Here is a 20,149-nt window from a genome sequence, read left to right as displayed (position 1 = left end):
GAGAGACGGAATCACATGTCTGTTACAAGCATATTGTAGACATCAAGCCACACACTGACACAGTTTCAATTGCATGTCCTCCTAGTGTCTATACAACCCTCTTCCTGCATGTATATCGCACCCAGAAATTAAACGCAATTCAATTACATTGACTTTAAATAAATGTTGGCATAAAGTGGCTCGCACAGATCAACCATAACAGCTATGCAAAGGTTTAATTTTACATTCAGTGAGGGGAAGGAGCATTGAGCGCTTTCATCATTGTAGCTCTTCTCTGCTCAGTCCAGCTCCATTTGCAAGCCAACAAATTACATCTCCAAGATGAGATGAGGGATCTTTCATATTACAGTTAATAGTGACAAATGAGACAGGGTGATAGCTAAAGCACATCGATAAATGTGTGGCAGTTCCTTTTTGACAAACGCCATTAGAATCTGCCAGTTTGCTTTGCTCATCAAAATAATAGACTGTATCCTTTTTTTTGCTGTAAAGAACTGAAAGAACATTAGTCTGATGATTTCAGAAGGGAAAGACCAAGAGGTAGGAGAGATTTTTTTTCTTGGTTACTAATTGCACTTGGTTTTAAGTCACTGCCTCTTTCGTTAGTGGAATATCTGGAGTGAAATGTTGGTGCAGTCAACATAGGGGGAGCTAAATATAATATGGCTGCTGTTATGCTAATGGGTGCCACTGAATAATTCAAGCATGGATGATAATAAAATGGGGGGGAAAGAGGGGACCTGTCGAGCCACACCATTGCATGTGTCATGGCAGGACACTAATTTGCTGTCAAGCCACCTCCCCACCCGCGAACCCCTCAACCTCCCACCTACAGTTCAGCTGTGAAGATAAGTAAATATTTTGTCTGTCTATATGTGCTGATTGTTAATAGTGGAACGGGTAGTAAGGAGCTGGTTTGGCAGGCACTGGCAGGCTGGGGAAAGCTCGGGAAAGCTGCGGCTGGTTTGCTCGATGCTCACTGTCATGTGTTCTCAGGAGAGGCGAAGGCGAAGTCTGAGTGGAGGGAGAACAAGCGTTTCTCCTCCCTGCACGGCCATCAGGGCCAATGCACAGCGGTGAAGGCAACGTCAAAAGGCAGTAAGCGAGGGTTACCAAATTTGGGTAAGTGGAGATGGAGATGCCCATCGCCACTTTTCTCTTCACTATTCAGCACCTCCTCCTGTCAGCCCACCCTCTCCTGGCAGGGAAAATTCACTCTTACTCCCCTTCTAAATGAGTGGATACCTGCCAAACACGTCATCACAGCCTCTCCAGAAATACTCACATGACATACACTACACTCTAAAATGACCAACACGTGTTATCGTGTACACAATGATAAATGCACACACACACACGTTCTTGATCACAACCATACACCTCCCTCTCTGTTGGCGGCTCTCCTGCAGCGAGCCGTGGTGTGTGTGTGTGTGTGTAGTGTGTTGATAATGAGACTCATGCTTGGCTGCTTTGGTGTTAACTGTAATTAATATCACATGTGAGGTAAAAGATGTAGCAGTGCACACATGTTGCAATAGCTAACATAAAAACCCCACTTCTTAGAGGTTTATCATTACCTGACTGGAGATAACAAGTTTTCTTTTGTTTTAGTCCATTGTTTTGCTGCCTTTGCAAAGTCCCTGTGTGGATCCAGTGCTGATCTCATTAGCCACATTCATCTCCTCCCCTGGTTTTTCTGCATTTTCTGCACTATCCCTATCCTGGGAATGGTCTCTCACTATTTAGCACTGTCCCCAGGTATTGCTGCATTTCCTTCTACTTATTCCGGATGCTCCCATAAATAAAGTCCTCTCTTCCTGGCATAATACATCTTAATTCCCAGCTTTCCACGAGGCATGCTGTGGCTCTTTCGCCAGCTCTGTGCTTTAGCTGTTGCAAGCTTCCTGAGCCGGATGCAAAGAAAAAAGAAAAATGCTAACGTTTCACCCTTTCACTTTCTCTCAGTTTAACATTAATGATGTTGTTCAACATCGAGGCATGAAGATGAAATATGTGTGGAAAAGTAGTTTTTAATGAACTACTCATAAAAGGCCACTGTGTGTTCATTAAAAATATTTGAAAAAAAAAGGCAACTATAGCAAAGTCTCTTTTATATTATTGATAATCACATTTTTATTATAAGTGATAAACATAGTAATGGTTATAAATGCTCCCACGGTTTATATCTCCATTAATAAAAGTGGTGCCAGCTCCAAATGCAAATACAATGTTCATTTGCATATGAGGCTGAAGACCTCCAAAGAGACACGGGATGCTTCTCAACATTATGATTTTTTTATTTGTTCCCAGGAAACAAACACAGCAGTCCCAGAAGTCAACCTTGTGCATTTTTCATTCACACAGGATATGATAATATATAATATAATATCTTTTTTGTTCCCCGCAACTACACAACAAAGAGATAATGGCAAATAACTTCAGACGCAAGTTCTGTGTCAATTTGCACTTGGCCTCCCCAAACAAAACAAGTAAAATACAGTGTAACTTGTTGTTCAGTGCGGCCCCACACGCCATCCTCCTGCACAACCTTGTCATTATATCAAATTATTCTACGCCCAGGAGCATTACGTGCTGATATGAAAGAAATATGCAATGTAAGTAAAATGTTAGCTCATTATTCACACTCAATTTAGTAACACTCCTCCGTTCAAAAACATGTACGTTTTTTTCTTTGATAATAGTATACATGTAAGAAACATGGCATGATTTGCACAATATTGCATTTTAGACACAGGCTTAATCATACTGAAAATACAGCCATCTCTATCTGCTGATCTTGCCTTTTTTGAGTGAATGACAAGGCTAAATTACAAAGTGAATCCTGTCGCTAAACTAAACTCTAAACTATTCCAAGGGAAATAGATGGTGCAGAGATATTAAATAGACGTTGTGCATACAGAGATAAAAAGTGTATATGCCAGTTACATCTGTATGTGGGTGTGGAAATATTACACAGTGAGTAAAAAAATACATTGCAAAGCTGAAGGAGAGAGACAGACTGATACTGGAGATGACGGTGATGCCACTGGAATAGTTGGCAAACCCCATCAGATATGTAAGAGAGATTGCCCTTGAACACGAGCTTTGTCTGATGCAACCGTAAACGTGTCGGTGTCAAGAGCCATCTTGAATCCACCGCTCTGCCAATATGTTTAATAATCACAGTCCTCCGCCGTCCTCTGCGTTTGAAGTTTGACTCTTTTTAGATTTCCCTCGCAAAAAAAATGTATCCCTGCTTTGTTGTTTTTGTCATTTAACTTATTTTTTCAAATTGTGTCGGCCTCAGCTATTTTGTCAGGTTTTTCTTCTCTTCTTTTTTTCCCCCCAAAAACAGATTTTTCTAGTCCTACCCTAATGAGACCCTCTCGCCGTTTCCATGGAGACAGTCACAAAACTGTCAGATTCCACTCTTTCAAAAATCTTGTGGGGGGGGGGGGGCTGTTCTGCAACTGTCAGAGACACGTTTTCAAACGGCACATCATCCCTATCAAAGGTGAACCTCTCATTTTTGGTGAATTCCACCAGTTGGTGGATCCTTTTTTGGAAAATACACAGAATGCTAACATGCCAACCGTTGCATAAATCAAACAAGCAGCAGCAGCAGCAGCAGAGCCACCATTAACTTGTTGGTTGGCCTTGTGATTACTTTTATGTCTTGCGACACAGAGAGTGACGATGTTAAATGATGAGGCGAAGCTTGAGAATAAACATGTTGATTGTAATTCTGTAAGTGTAGCTCCTAAATGGGCTGCTTCTTTAGGGATTATTTATTATTCTTGATGCAAAAGAATCGGTTTTCACATGATCCACTTGTCCACAATGTGATCTTAAAAAAGATTTCTGTGCTGACCTTCCCTGACATAAGGAGAGCACACTGTGCTTTGATTTGCGCCCTGACTTTAGAGCTATTGCCCTGCAAGAAGTCAAATGTGACCAAAGAGGACAGCGAAGGATTGAAGATCATCAAAGCCTCTCACATACTACCTTTCTGGAGGGAGAGAATTTGTGTGTGTGTGTGTGTGTGTGTGCATGTGTGTCCCTGTGCTCTGTGCTCTTCTGTCAGACCTCGAGAGTGTAAATCCAACCTCTGGTCGCACGCAGCATACAGTCTGCAGATGATACCTGTCAAACTACACCTGTATACCTGTCACTTTCTGCCTGTCGCTTGGCTTGGCTGGGAAACATTAGATGAGGCACAAAAGAGGAAGATTTCAGAGTCTCGCCTTAACACACAGCTATGCATAAAGCAAAATACACAGGAGAGCACATGAAGACACACAAGCAAACACTAACACGGTGTCAAATATACACACACGGAACACACAGGGGACCGGGTTTTGTCTAAAACATGCTCATATAATTTAATTATGGGTTTTTTTTCCCTTCCTCCTCTTTCTCACAGTCTCCTGTTTTCCCTAAATGTCCTCATTTCTGTTCACACATAGTTTGGCGCACAGAGCTGTGTGAGAGACAGTCTTCTCTCCTCAAGCAGCTCCTCACGTCAATCAAACCGCACTCGGCAAGGCTCCCCGTGAGTGACAGGTGATACAGATGCACATTTCATAGTGACGAGCCGCCGCGACACGGCACTGCTGGCAAAACTATGTGGACAGGAGGGACACAGTACCGCACGCTGAATTTATTAAACAAGACAGGGACATGCACCACAATGATCGCAGATCAGCTAAACATGGCAACACACTGAAGCGTCTACAACATTGAGGCAAAACACGCCAAGCGTGGTGTCATTTCACCCCTGGTTGGACCCCTAAGTGTGTTGTGAGCACCTTAAAAAATATGTACTCATTTTCTGCCTCATAAAAAAACAAAAAAAAAAAAAGTTTAATCTTGATTTTAACTTGTTGCTACTGGCTCGCTGGCAGTTGTTCAAGGTTTCTGAATACCATCAACACATCACCATGTAAGTGCAATAAACAGGTTTTTCTGAGACGTGTGGTAAATGATGGAGTCAGGGAGTGAGGTTAGTAGTCAGACCTTGTTGTCCTATTTGTGAACCAAGGGGGAAAGTGGGGGGGGAGAGAATAGATGGAGAGGAGGAGGGGGAGGGTGAGATTAGCCGGCGTCTGTCTGAAGGCAGCAGGCCACAGGGCAGGTGAGAGGTGAGAGGAAGTGAAGCGAGAGGAGGGTTAGGGGCTGGAGGCTGACTCAAAGAGCTTGCGGCACCTTCCCCCCGCCAGCAAATACATACTTACATGTATGCAAATAGCATGTTTTTTAAAAGACAACGCAGAATTGTAGATATACCCGAAAGAAAAGTATAACTGTGAAGTGAATAGAATAGAATAGAGAGAATATACTTTATCACTTCGCACTGTAGCTCCTCTCTCTCTGTGGCAAAGAAAGTCTTGTCAGTAAATCTTGCAAAATATATATATACTTGGCATATCACTGAGAATTCAAATGTCTGTTTCCCCCTCAGAATTATTCTATTTTTGTTTTCCTCTTCCCTTCTGTCTGTCTCTCTCATTCCTCAGTTGACTGAATAATCTACTGGCATTTTCAGCAAAATGAAATGTCAAGGTCATTCGAATTTGTCTTTTTTAGAATTACTGATCTGAGTTGCAGCCGTTTCCTCTCTGCGTGTAAGAATCCTGCTTTTTTTTCCCCCCTCTCATTTTAATTATTAAAGAAAAATCAAAGATGAATCAAATGATCCAGATGTTCAAGTATTGTTCTTCCAACAGTGCTTTGAGACAGACAAAGAGAGAATCATTTTTTGTGAGCGCAGTTTGTTGGAAGCAGGCTTTTGTTTGGGATTTGTAATTGCTAGTGGGTTGCCAGTAATGGGACCTGGGAGAATGTGATCCAGTATCATTCTTCATAATCTGCATATATCATAAAGAATGGCTCTCATCCTCTACCCACAGGTTTAATGTGTGATGGATATGTGTGCGCAACCCTTACGCAGAGCATTTTTTAGAAAAGATATTCCTGGCCAAGGTATTGCGGTCTGTATGTGTTCAGATATGCTTTCCAAAACTGCCATAAACATGCCAAGTCATGCCCCTCCTGCCATCCACTGGGACATTAAAGGAATATTTACCTGAACTAGAGCCCTCTAAGTGCCCTGATCATTCCCTGTGTCACAAGCAATCCACCAAGGCCACTGTGTGTTTAATTAAAAAGACAAGGTTTACCCATGAATATATCCTTCTAGTGTTCGACATACATTTCAATGAGATGCATCTTATTCCTGTTGCAAAAGGAGAGTGATGGAATTTCAAATGGCAGCATAATTATGGTGTGCTTTTCCTCCTGACAGAAAATCAGTAGCCCGGTCCTCCAGGTGGAGTAAGCTTGGTTGAGAGGAGCTGATTAGAGGCCGTCAGAGGAGAAAATAAACCTTTAACAGCACTGATGCCCAAGCTTGGGTAATATGAGGGAAGCTTTATTAGCATATGTCTCATTTATAGGCCACGTAGATCACTGTATTTGTTAAGGTGAAACAGTTTAATAGTCATAGCGACAGTTTCGAAAACGACTTATTTTGAAATTGCTGCCGTCTTGCGTCATTTGCGTTGGATGAATGGCAGCCTTCCCTGACAGCTGTGAGTTAGAGGCGCATAGAAAGATGACCACTGTGACAGTCAATGTAGACTATAAAATCTTCTTTCATTTAAAACTAAGTGAGAATTGTCTGCCCTGACAGTACTTCACTGACAAGTGTTGCACTTACATGAATACGGGGAAACCAACAAGAGGCGAAATAAAAATAGTGTAGTCAAGATTTAAGTGATGCATTTCGGCTTACATCTCTGGACGGCGTGGATCAAACATCAAACTCTATAAAGTCTACACTGCGGTGTTTATTGTTATACCCACGTCTTTTTAATTAAATCCCATGCCTAAACCTAATAATGCAAGCATTTATTTACAAATGTGTTGTTTTCAGTCCAAACTGAACTTTATTATACCCATCTGGGTTCAACCCAAGGAATCACCCAGAGAGCCAGAGGAAAACAATGTACAAGTGTTTTCACCCGTTTCCCTTTCCGTTTTAACTGTGTTTGCAATTATCTGGTTAAAACTCAACATTCTCTTTATCACTTATTCTAATATAAAAGAGTCGACTTGAGAAAATAGCAATTTAGTTAATTTAAAGTTGTTAGTCAGGATTTCCTGATTGAAGTCTGACCCCACATGGACTATTATTTAGAGCATGGTTGTTCTGCTAATAATTAAAGCAAGTAACATGTTGATCTATTAACATTATTACAAGAGGACACAACTTGTAACCAACTGCGTATTTCCCAATGCTAGAGCTGTGATATTTGCAGACTGCAATCAGGGTTTTGTTTGTGTGTGTGTGTGTGTCCCTGTGTGTGTGTGCGTGTGTGCACGTGTGTGTGTGTGTGGGCGTGTCTACTGGCTCCTCTTCCTCTCTGGTCCTTGGAATCTGATTGGATGATTACAACATACCTGCTGCTCATCAGCTCATCTACTCAAGCTGTGCAGCTTCCTGCATTCAGTGTCAGATCGTAGTGATCAGACAATTTAGTTCTTTGAACAAGTTCTTTTTTTCCAGTCCGAGTAATCAAACCTTGTTTTTTCCTGCAACTAATTTTCCTGTCTGTCTGCTTCAGTGTGAACCCTCTGGTGAATTGTGCATCTCTATAACTTCCACTGGACCTTGAAACCCCAATACCACACCAGCTTTAACCAACTCGCCAGCGTCGCCAGTGCCGCCATGCCCCACGTCTGCCTCTGGACTCATCTCCACTCAGTCATTCACTTTTCAATAAATATATATTGGCGAGTCTGTAATAAAGAATAATTTACTGGATGGATAGATAAATGATGGATGGATTACTCATCTCATTTCTCAGGTGAAAGTATGGCCATTACAAATGCTGTCATATTTTCTCACTTCAGAACGGATCTGTCCTCGTGCCAAGTGAGACTGAAGCAGTCTATACTCTCATGTAACCGTCTCCTCGGTGCTATGTCTGAAAGAAGTCCAAGACTGTAGACTTCAGATCGCTATACTCAGCCAACTGTTGTCTTGTTCCTCTGTTGTCCCAGGTGAGTCGAGTTGCCAGCTTTAGTTAAATGTGTGTAGAAATGTTAGTGACTATAGGCCCAATGCTATTTTTTTTTTTTAAATCTTGATCATATAACAAATGCAAGATCATTACGGTTACATTTCTTTAGTTAACTTGTCTATTTTTAACACAATTTTGTCAACGTATGATCAATGAGTGCTGAGATATTTAAAGAGCAACTTACCACATGCAGCAGTGAGGTAGATGTGAAAACCAGTGGGTGTCAGTAAAATGTGACATCAAATCTAAGTGTGGTCACAGATTTAGTCACATTGAACAAAGTGATGCTGGTTGTGCAAGACCCTAATGATCGAAGGAATTCATTCAACAAATAGGTGTAAAACAATATCAATATGGGTTTCCCGTTAGTTAAGTGTCATATTTGAAACGATAAAGGCACAGGGGCATTCCTGATGCAGCTTTAACCAGCTTGCTCTCCACAACATCAATCAGGTCGAAGACCGGGGCCGTGGAAACACACGCACATACACACGACTCCTCTGTGTTTTTAATGTCATCACGGCTGTTGTTTTTATACACACGGCACAAGGACAAACAGTGCCTTCTAACTCCATCACTGACACAATGCATGCAATCACTCCATACCACTTGACTCTGATGGGCTGTCTGTGACTAGACAGCCCCCCCCCCCACCACACACACACACACACACACACACATCAAACAGAAGTGGAATGATTACGAGTTACTCAGCCAAGTGTAGGCCGTGCAGCTATGATTTGACCAAAAAAAGCACGGTTTGGGGGGGGACGATAAAGACGCGACAGCTGCTGATGCAATAATCAGAAGTTGTCTCCTGGTGATACAAAAACGTCGGACAAAGGTGGAGACAAATAGCGCGCACAAACAGCGAGACCATGTCAAAATATGTCAAGTCTAACTAGTACGGTGCCGTCATATGTTCTCACCAGACTGTGTCACTTATATACCATAAATAAATCTCTGTTATGGAAGTGAAAATTGAAGTGCTGTCACATAGGTGGAAACTGCAATGTGGTTTTAAATATAAGGGTATTTCTGTAAGCACTTAACGGTTACGGCAGGGTTTTTTTTTGGTAGCATTCAGACGTTCCTTATTCGCAGGTGAGGTAAAGCATCGACCACTTGTAATGCTGTTGCTAGGAGCCATCAACGGAAATGTCAGTCGACTCAGCAAGTGATGAGATTTGACATATGGCATCAAAGCATCATTAGACCTGCACCTGCTGCAGATGGCGTCTGCTCTTTCACAAGGGGTTCAGCACCGAGGGGACGCCTATTGAATGACAGGGAAGGATACGATGACCGGTTACTCAGCCGCTGTGGCGTTGTATCTGAATTCAAATCAATTTCAATGTGCTTAAAGCTCCCACACGCGCAGGGCACTTCAGGCTGCTTCAAGTTTAGGGTAATACATAGATTTTAAGTCATTTTTGAACCTGTTTCTGAGACACTTAAAGGTACAGTGTGTAAGAATGATGGCGCTTTTCCACTAAACAGTTCCAGCACAAACTTGTGTTTTCTTTAGTTTTTTGCTTTTCCATTAGCGATAGTACCTGGTAGTTTTTTACTACCTGCTCTGGCGAGGTTCCTGGTGAGTTGAGCCTTAAATGTAGTACGTTCAATTTTCTTCCAATAAACTCTCCCAAATGGATTTGTAACACTTTTTATTTTTTGCATTCAGCAGTCCTTTTTGTTTGCTTTTCCTCCAAATGAAAACCTGTCTGAGCTTAAGCACATAAAAATAACTATAAAGTCTATTCTGTTTTTGAAAATAACTGAAGAAAGTCTCAATCTCTAGTGTCTCATTTCCTGGAGGGGTTATGAATCACAATCAAAAAGTAAAGTCACATGATGACAATACTTTAACGCTCTCTAAAACACGACAAAAGACATTTACTAGTATATATAATTCTAATAGAAATACAGAGTCGCCTTTGTTTGCCGTTAAGGAAATAAACATTTAGGAGCACAGCGGGTAACAGTAGCACATACACAGACTTAGATAAAAATGTCCCCGAATTTAATTAGTACCTCTGTCACCCAGTCACAGCCTAAATCATAGGCTGTACCCTCAGAGCTTCAGTCCTGTCTGGTGCCAATTGTTAAACATGGAGGGGGGATCCATAATGGTATTCACCTTGTGGTAGTAATTAGGTTTGATGAAGTATCTGCAAGGTCACAGCTAAGAAATGCAAAGCTTTTTTAAAAAGGACCTGGAGTAGTTATGTAGCAAATGCTGTTCCACTTTTGGGAGAGCACTGATAATCAGTAGGGGGTAAAAAAAAAAAAAAAAAAAAAGGAAAAAGAACGGTTTCATGCATATTATCCTGCTCCAAAAACACTAGATGCATCGCGGCTGCATTGCATGACTGCTGTATCAAGCTCCTGTGTGTGCGATTGTGTACTTGTCTTAAATAGACACACGTTTAACAGGCTTTTTGAGGATTAAGACCTGGTTTTAGGGTTACAGTTAGAATAACGTTTGGGTTAGGGTTTGCCATTTAGTTGTGATGGTTATTTTCCTGCTTGTTTTTACAGTTTTGCTGAATTATAAAGACATAAAGTAAATGTCAGGGAAGCAGGCAGTCTGAAAGAGAGAGCGAGAGAGACTGCGACAACAACATTCTCACCACTTCCCAGTTGATTTTGAGTGATAAAATAGTCTGGTGATAAACACAAATTAATAGCTTTATTTGTGATGACAGTTAGATGTAAACATAATCATGTTCTCCTTCATTAAACAAGCATGATCGTCGGCCATGTTTCTGCTTCCTTTTTTTCCACATTTCAACATAAAACTATAATGTGGACAAGTAAGAAGTATAAATATCATGGTGACAGCCTTTGTTTTTGACCATCTCGCTCTTCTCCCCGAACACATGCAGGATTTCACTTTGGGTTTGTCTGTGAGAAGAGGTGACACTCTGCAATAGCTCGGCCTCGCCAGAGAAGTGAGACAGAGTGCTTCGGCCCAGCCGTGATTATTTTATCACCAGACCAATTATGCAGTAATGAGGAACTACATCATAGATAACCACAGTAGATTTAGATCACACAGATCACATAAATATCTATGTACACGCACATACAGAGATGCAACGGCACACGCGGAGGCAATAGCAGTGCATTGTTGGATACTGAAGCGTGGACGTTACCAATGCATGATGAATGACTATTTTCCCCTTTCGCAGCATTGCAATATGTTTTAATACAGTGTTTCACGGCATCTTTGCCCGCACCTGCTGTCGCACGAGGAATCTCTTTTTCTTTATTAAAAACCATTAATTATTCTTGACACATCTAATGGGAATGAATGATTTGTGAGGGAAATATTACAATAGCCGCTCTCATTAATAATTATTGAAAAGGAGGAATAGAAGAGCGTGCTAATATATTATTGTGAAAACTAATTATTTCTAAAATAGACTTTAGTAGCTTATTTCACACGCGCAAACACAAGCTCAGCTTTATGTCTTAAGTATAGTGGAATTCGCACTATCCACAGAGGACACGCCACAGCTGATATTGTCTGTTATAAAGGTTATTGCACCATTTTGTTTAAGAAGCTTTTTTTAAACGCTTGCAGACAGTAAATTGAAGATGCCTCAAGGTGCATTGGAAGCCTGTGAAGTTGTCGAATTGAAATGAGTGATAGAGTGAAACCTCCAGCGCAAATGTTCGAACATAAATAGCATTGATGCTATTTTAGTGCAGCGATCATTGAAAGGTAGAAGTGACTTATCAAACCTCAGGGTTACAATTGTTCCCTTAGTCGATAACTTTGCTTTCACGACAAAACCTTTTTGGATTTACAGTACCTGTAAATAGAAGTGAAAAGCAAAGTACACGGTCGTACATCATCAAACAAAACAAATGAAACTGGAGTTGAATAATGATCCCGGAGGACTTTGGAGATATGAAATAAGCCCAAGCCCTGTCAATACAAAGGTAAAACTTTATTCCGATACAAACAGTCTGCAGTGATTAATTGTGTTTTGGTTTTATTAAATGTACAATGGGGCGTGTGTCTGATTACTGTGGGATCAAACTGATCGTCATCATTTTGAAATATGAGTGAGCGCTGCGGATCACAATGTTGTCTGGCTATTAGAGGCTGGGAATTGTTTCCATATGCAGTTTTTGTTTATGGTGATTTTGTGTGTGGGCAGACAAACCAAACATATTTATGAAATTAAAAACATCTATACTAAGCATAATACTGTAGGTCAATGCGGATGGCAAAGACAATTAAGGTTTTGTGTGAGGTTCCATCTAATTTGGGAATGGCCAGTGGCAAGAATGTTTTTTTGCTTCTTCTTTGTAATTCACACTTTAAATCACATGACACCTTTTGTTTAACACGGCGAGGGCTGTGTCAGGGAATGACAGAACAGAAGTGAGAAGTATCAAAATCAAAAGTGTTTACAGTTATAGGCTGTATGTCGTCACATCAGTGCTTTGACTAAGAGCTTCCTGTCACATGTCACATATACTGACATGCTGGGAGTCAGTATATGCTCCAAGCATGCTAATGTAAAAGTGTCATTTACACCAGATCCTATATGTCTTGCTGGTGTTACATTATGGAATAGTGCAAATGTGAATTTAAGAATGTTTTCCTTACCTTTGATTTGGGATAAATAAAATAGTGCATGTGTAAATGCACAATAGTATGTGTAAGTGTGACTATGTATGAGTATTGGTGTACATATGAATCTTTTTCTTTATGGTGTTATTTTTCTTTTCCTAGCATATTTTGTGGATAATATGGGACGGCACGTATAAGAACTTTGTTTAACCCCTGACTACTATTACTAGTACTACTGGTCCTGACAAGGCCCTAATGTGGTAACAAATACACGTGCGCGCACACACACACACACACACGCACTCACTGTCAGCTTCTTATCAATGCACTCCAGAGGATTTGATGGCTTTCAGATCCCGCCCCTCCTATTATGGACATCTCCACAGCGCACATTCACGGTGGGAAGATTGAAGGGAGTGAATCTGCCTCCAGCATCATTCAGGAAATTCATAGAGGCCTTCAAGAGGGAAATGAGATGACCTTCCCTCCTCCCCCTTTTTTCGTGTAACCATGGAACACTTCAGAGTAATGTCTTCCCACTGTATCTAACCCTCCCTTGGTATTTGGCTCCAATTGTGCAACCAATTCGGCCCCTCTTCCATTTGGAACGCTGGAGATAAAGACAGTACAAAACAGAAAATAGAAATAGAATGATTCTGGATTTGCTGAGTGACAATTTATTGGTAAGTCCCATTTCACTTGTATTACAGAACCCCCTCACAGGACCTAGACTGAACCCAAACTGTACACATATGCACGACAACGTCTTTGCTCTCTGTTTCACGTTTGTTTTGTTTTTTTAACCCTGTTGTGATCCCACATTGCCCTTTGCACCGTATGTTTCAATTGCAGGGAGAGAAACGTGATTACACGAATCTTTGCACTCATGCTGTTGCCCAACAGAATTGAGTTTCAGTTCGCACTACCAAGCTGTGAACAGTTGTTTACACACAGACGAGAGACAAGGAGGTTGATGCCATCTGGCCTCACTGAGAAACAAACCCCCCCAAAAAAAAGGCTATCACATGTAGAAGCTTGTTCTGCCCTCTTTCCAATTGTACATGATGTGGAGAGCTAATAGTTCAGTGAAACACTGGGTTCTTTTTTCCCTTTGATTATAGCCTGTGAAGCCAGGCTGTCTTTTTTCCTCTCTCTCTGAGGCCCTTTCAGTCATTGTTAGAGAAAGTCATTATTATCAGTGGCAATTGCATTCACTCTATTCCCTGTGGCAAGGACAGTGACAGATGAAGTGCTGCGATTACCTGGGGTTTATCATTCAACACACCATCTTTTAAATTTAGATGTTCAGCCTGTAAAAGGTGATACTACTATGACCAAAGTAGCTTTCGTTTTTATTATTATTATTTTTTTAATTTACCAGATATCCTTTTGATTGTGCGGTCTCATTCAGCGGTGTGACCTCTCAGATTTTGTGATGCTGGTTAAAATTGCTTTTTTTTGTGACAGAACCTGCAGTTGGCGACTGACCTTCTGTCCTGCAGTGAATATTGCTCAAAATCTTGTGTAGTTGTTATTCAAGAAGTGAATCACACCCACAGCTCTGTGAGTAAGTAGAGGCTAGTGTACACAAGCACACGCTAAGTGAAAAGACGTGACTGACACCCTGACATTGAGGTCAGTGTAGTCACACAAGAGAAGGCCCTGCACACACACATTCACACTTATGTATACACTGTAGACGGTGATGGAGATGAAGGGAAGAACTAGAAGCTAAATCCACCCTCGGGGCACAATAACTCACCAGTAAGCTGCTGCAGCAAGTCACAAGATTAGGTCTGAATCATTTCTTTTTCTCCCCCCTCTACTGTCGTTTCTCGCCTGCCATGATTAGCATGATGTTGGGGCACTGAAACCAACTGCAGCCTTGCACTTATCCCCTTTCTTGCTGCCAATCTCACAGCAGAGTGAGCAAAAGAGAAAAGTCGTGAGCCAGCGCGAAAAGAAAGGAAAAAGGTAGCGAGAGGGGAAACGACTAAAGCAAATGAATGAAGCAGTGACTTTGTAATGATAGGACCACTTTATCTGATTGAAGGGAGGGAAGAAAAACTGACAGCAGCAAGAACTTGGCCACTGAAAGATACAGTTTTAGAACTTGTATCTGCACTTTGCTTCCCATCAGTGAGTCAATCAGTCACGCCTTTGTGTTTCATTTGAAGGGCACTGCTTATCTAACAACTAGACAAACACCTAGAAGTTTGAGCACAAAGTCAGGTTTCCTGATGAGAAATTGACAGCTGTGTTCCACAACGGAATTGTGAAACTGTGAATTTTTTATTTTTTTTTATTTGAGAAATGGAAGCCTAATACATGTCTTCTTAGTCACAGCAATGCCTGTTCAGTATGTCTTTTTGTACATATTTAGTTTTTTAACAGTCAAAAGCAAGATTGTAAGGCAATCTGTGAGGCACAGGTGTGTGTCCCTTACACTTGTGTGTAAGAGTACCTGTGCAGGGCTGAAGTGGGACTCATTATGGAGACTTTTGTGTTTAGCAACCTTGACAGTGACCCTAGTGGCTCACCATCCCCTCTGGACCTGTACCTGAAGTCATTTTAATGGGGTGAGGGAAAATGCTTATATCATGTTTGAGACACAAATGCAAATCAGTTCCCCCAGATGGTAAGCTAAGTCGAAGTGCTTACTTAACCTTTTCTCCCCCATTTTAAGTTGTTACTGTATGTTTATATGTGTCTTAATGGCCTACCCACCTAGTGATGGGAATAGGGGGAGGCAGAGTGTACAGACCGGCATGGCACAGCAGGGGAGTGAGTAGCCCAATCCAGCTCCTCTCTCTGACTTTGCCATCTCCACACAAGGTATGTGCTGTGCACAATTGTTAGGGATTGAAACACCTAGTCCTATACTAGCAGAACCTAAGCCATACACTCCCTTGTGGTTCCTAAGATCAGCTGCTCTTGGTCATCCCAAAAACTGTTTTTAAGTCTGTCATAAAAACACATCTTTCCTCTGTGGGATTCGACTCACTGCGAGTTTGTGCTGTCCATGATTCTGCTTCTCACTTGTGATGTGCTCTTTTTGTGCTTTAAATGTTCACTTTATTACTGTACACCACTTTAGTCAAGTGTGTTGTTTTAAATGTGCTTTATAGGTGCATTGGATTGGATTGCATAGTTCACCTATTGTACATTGAAGCAACTCAAGTTAGAGCTGAGCTGAACACAAAGTGGAAAAAAAATATATCAAATCTCTCAGAGGCACTCGATGGGCAATCTGTCTTATTGCTGTAGACTGACTATTCAGCAAATTTTCAATTATTGCCAAACCAAAGTATACAAACATCTTTCATACTGCATAGCAGGAGCCGTGTAGCTCGCTTGTCAATTTAATTAGGAGGCATCATTCAAATTCAGCCAATCTCTTGTCAGCACTGTAAATGTGGGTTATATTCCTAACATAATTTACGTAGCCAAATATGAAGAGTTTGAAAGAACATTTCCCCTTAAACTAATATTCAGCAAGAAAGACAAACAAAAGAGCTAACACAGGATTTTCTCTAAATCTATTTATCCTTACCGCTGCATCATTTTACAATTTGGGGCCGCTTCATAAGAGAGGGCAACATTCTGTCTCGTCCTCTCCTCTGCTGAGGGTTTTATTTCATTTGAAATTGTCTGACATCAACAAATATGGTATTGTTATGCTTGATTTCCTGTATGCTTCCTGTTGGCAATACATGAACTTGAAATCAATTAGAATCAGAATGAGCTTTATTGGCTATAAATATGAGTGCACATGCAAGGAATTTGACTCTGTTCTTTGGATATGGTCAATTCATTTACAGTTACTATACTTAGAGTTTAATTAAGGTAAGAGAATGATTGTAGTCCTGTTACATGTTCATTCACTTTAAATTTAGAGTTGCACGATACAGTCAAGAGATCATATTGCGACTTTGATACAATTTAATATTGGTATATGTAAAAAGTCTTATTTCAACATGAATGACTAAATAGGACTAATTACTGACTTAGACAGAAGTGTAGATTCGTACGGGAGCCCAATGTGCAAAGTACCAAGACAACACAAAATGCAGTTTAAATAAATAAGCCAACCAAAAAATAGGCCTTAATAATTTAAAATGTTCCAGTTTTCAATAGTACCTTTGTTCCAGTTGCTTGAGTTGCAGTTCTTTTACAGTTCTTGCCAGTTCAGTTTTTAGTTCCAAAGTTTTAGTTCTCCTTGTTCTTGGGGCTAGCTCGCCATCATAATGTTCCTTCAAAAAGACCTGACCTATAATAGGTCACAAGATATAATTAATCATCAAGTTGTACAACCCTTTAAATTATTATGTTCCTAATATTATTGTAATCAACCAAGTCAATCAATTAATCAATCACTAAATCAATCTTTCAATGCGTTAACCAATTCATCAATAAATCCAACAGTAATTCATTAATGCATCTCTAAATAAACAGCACTGTAAACATTGTTGCATATGTAAACAATGTTAATTATATTTAAGTTAAACAAGCCAATGCCAACAGGCTAACAGAAAATGCTAACAAATAAAAAGCTAATGGGCTAACTTATGATGCTAACATGCTAACAAACAAAAACCTAATTGGCTAACTTATGATGCTAACAAACAAAAGCTAATGGGCTAACATACAAATGCTGACATGTTATAGTCAGGACTTAAAAACAACCCGAGTCAAAATCAAAACAGAAATCAACAACTCACCGCTGACTGGTGAAAGTTCTATGCACATTCAGGTGTTTCTCTGGGCTCTCTGGTGGAATGGTGGAAAAGAGGAAGTGACATCACCTGACCCGGAAGTATCTCAACATTTCTTCAATTTATTATTATTTCTTTTTGGTTTGTCAAATTACATTGTACATTGCAACACCTTTGGTACTATTAGTTTATATTTTTTAATCTGGGTTACATACAGCATCATTTCTACAACTTAATTGTCATTTTCAAGAAGAAAGAAAATTCTAATTCTAACATATTTTCTCACTTAAGTGCAAGATTTTGGGATCAGTGAAACACCTCATCATAATGTTGTTTTGCCACAAATGTACTCTTACATAAATAAGCAATAAATAATTACTGTGTATTTCAATTTGGATAATGCAGATTTTGATTGCAATTTTGATTATTTTACAACTTATTGTGCAGTACCAATGTACAATGCTATTTTTGTTTAAATCTAAGGCAGCAGAACCTGACTCTGTGTTGTGTCAGTCATGCATTATACACGTATACTCTCATACATCCAAATCATTGCAGGCAGAGGGAAGAAACATAATTTTAAGGTGACAAAACTGGATTTAAAGAGTACATTTTTCAGGTCAAGATTGCTTGAATTGTTCTTAGATGCTGTTCTCAACCCTGATGAGTGCTCTCAACACAACAACACAACAACAGAGTACAGTGGGAAGCTGGCAGTCAGAGTTTCTGTGTCTTATGAGACCACAGTGCCCCAGTAACTCATCACACAAAATGTGACTCATGACTTCTGCCTTTTAACTTGTGGCATCTGCTTCAAAGTCTGAACTATTTATGACTTGGCAGGCTGTGAATAGAAAGGTCTCAGTGCAGCGTCTTCTCCAGAAAGTTTAACATTTGTTTTTTTTCAAGATGAGTTTGTCAGAGAAGACTGGAGCAGTTTACACTTGATATCAGACCAAATGACTTCTGCATAAAAAAAGGGTTTTTATTCTGAGTAAATACCATAAATGTGGCAGAAAGATGAATACAACTCTCAATGCAAAACTACCACTGGGAGCAGGGAGCTTAGCTAAATCATAATTGAATGGTCAGTGTTCACCTTTCATTCTAGTGGTTGGGGACATGATATGCATTACAAAATATGAACAAACACGTTCTGGGACATATCGGAGAGAAACTACTGCTGTGTATTCTTACTCAGATTCAGACTCAAACATACAGATGAATTTGAGAAGCTGCCATTTCCATTCAACGGGTTTGAGATCTAGTGTTAACCGGTTATGACGTCACCCATAAGAATCTCATAAGAAGCTTTGATGCCTGTCGAGTTTGCCAGTGCCATGTTGAGGTTTTGCAATGTCTAAACCAGGCACCTATTGAAGGAGAACAGCTGTCAGTCACACTGGTGTCCATCATATGGGCTGTGCTTTATCCTAATTTACAAAATTGTCATCATGTGAAAGAAAATCAAAAAAAAACTGAAATAAAAGCCCCTTTTCCACCAGTGCAGCACGCCTTACCTCACCTCGGCACAGTTATTTTGCGTTTTCCATTAGTGATAGCACCTGGTTCTTGCTCTGGCGAGGTTCCAAGCGAGCTGAGCCAGCACTATGCGTGAAGTCGTCCACTGATTGGTCAGAGAGTGTCATCACAGGAAGGGGCATGAGTGAAACAATGCCGACCCGTAGATCAGTTAAAAAGACTTAACAATCCTGAAAACATGGCTTAATCTCCAACATTTAGCAAGAAATGTCTAAAATCTCGATATTTAACAGGTGGTGTATTTAGTGACAGAGCTGCCGAAAGTCTGTGATGGCGAGCAGTGAGTCGCATCACAACCCCTGCCACTGTATTTCAGTTCAGTGATTGTGCTCCGGTTGTGCAGGAAGTACTGAACTAATCTTTTTAATTAACTGATTTTAATGATTCAGTACAAGTCACTAGTCCACGTTGAGGAGATTTTGTAATAAAATAAACAACCAAACCGTGTAGAGGTGAGGTGAGGCGAGCTGGGGCCATGTAGTAGAAACACAGCAAAAAGCTATTGAGACTATTGAGAAAATGTGTACTGCTGTTGTAAGTCACATGAAAAGTAGTACTATCATTTTTTTTTCATGCATAGACTTCAAATGGAATTTATATAATAACTGATACCAAACCAAAGAAGATTTTGCAGCAGACTGGACATAATAAACCTTCTGCGCCTGAAACTCACACATCGTAACTGCGACCACAAATTGTCTCCACACATGCTACTACACTATTGTCTAAGGTTTAAGTGTGTTTAGGATTGAATTATTTTATTATTCTTTGTACATCAATAATACAATATGTTATTAGTAACAGGTTACTATCAGTTCTGTAGAAATATAACATATAACAACTGCTCTCTGGTCTTTGTAGACAAAAGAAGGTTGGGAACACCTTTACTCATAAACTGATGGGACAGGACTGACAATCTCTTCTTCTGACAAGATGTTCTGCCAATCACTTGTGGCATTCGACGGTACAAATCTCAGCCTGTAAATGAGCCTAATGAGTCCTGTTTAAAAATTAAAATCATTATGATATCAGCGTCAGAGTTTTCATTATTATGAATAATTACACCGAAGGTGTTTATGGCACACATTTCCTGTGCAGATCCACAGGGAGTCTGTAGTGCTTCTGTGCTAAAACTGAAGATGTAAAAACTGCCACCTTACTCCTCTCACAGTCAAGATATAGCTGCCAGTATGTGACTGTTCAGCAAACGGTAAACT

The 20,149-nt window shown here is 40.4% G+C and overlaps 1 long non-coding RNA gene across 2 annotated transcripts in view; it reads right to left on the bottom strand.

The window, feature by feature from the left end:
• Nucleotides 1–16,930, bottom strand: part of LOC131471421 (uncharacterized) — a 40,343-nt gene extending 23,413 nt beyond the window's left edge. For both annotated transcript variants that reach the window (XR_009241996.1, XR_009241997.1), the window contains exon 1: nucleotides 16,816–16,930. This is a non-coding gene — a long non-coding RNA (uncharacterized LOC131471421). The remainder of the gene's footprint in view (nucleotides 1–16,815) is intronic.
• Between the last annotated feature and the right edge of the window lie 3,219 nt (nucleotides 16,931–20,149).

Source organism: Solea solea, chromosome 1 (genome assembly GCF_958295425.1).
Source record: "Solea solea chromosome 1, fSolSol10.1, whole genome shotgun sequence".
Classification (NCBI taxonomy): Eukaryota; Metazoa; Chordata; class Actinopteri; order Pleuronectiformes; family Soleidae; genus Solea; species Solea solea.
Note: the sequence above shows the minus strand (reverse complement) of the source record. Positions and strands in the feature narration are given on the sequence as shown.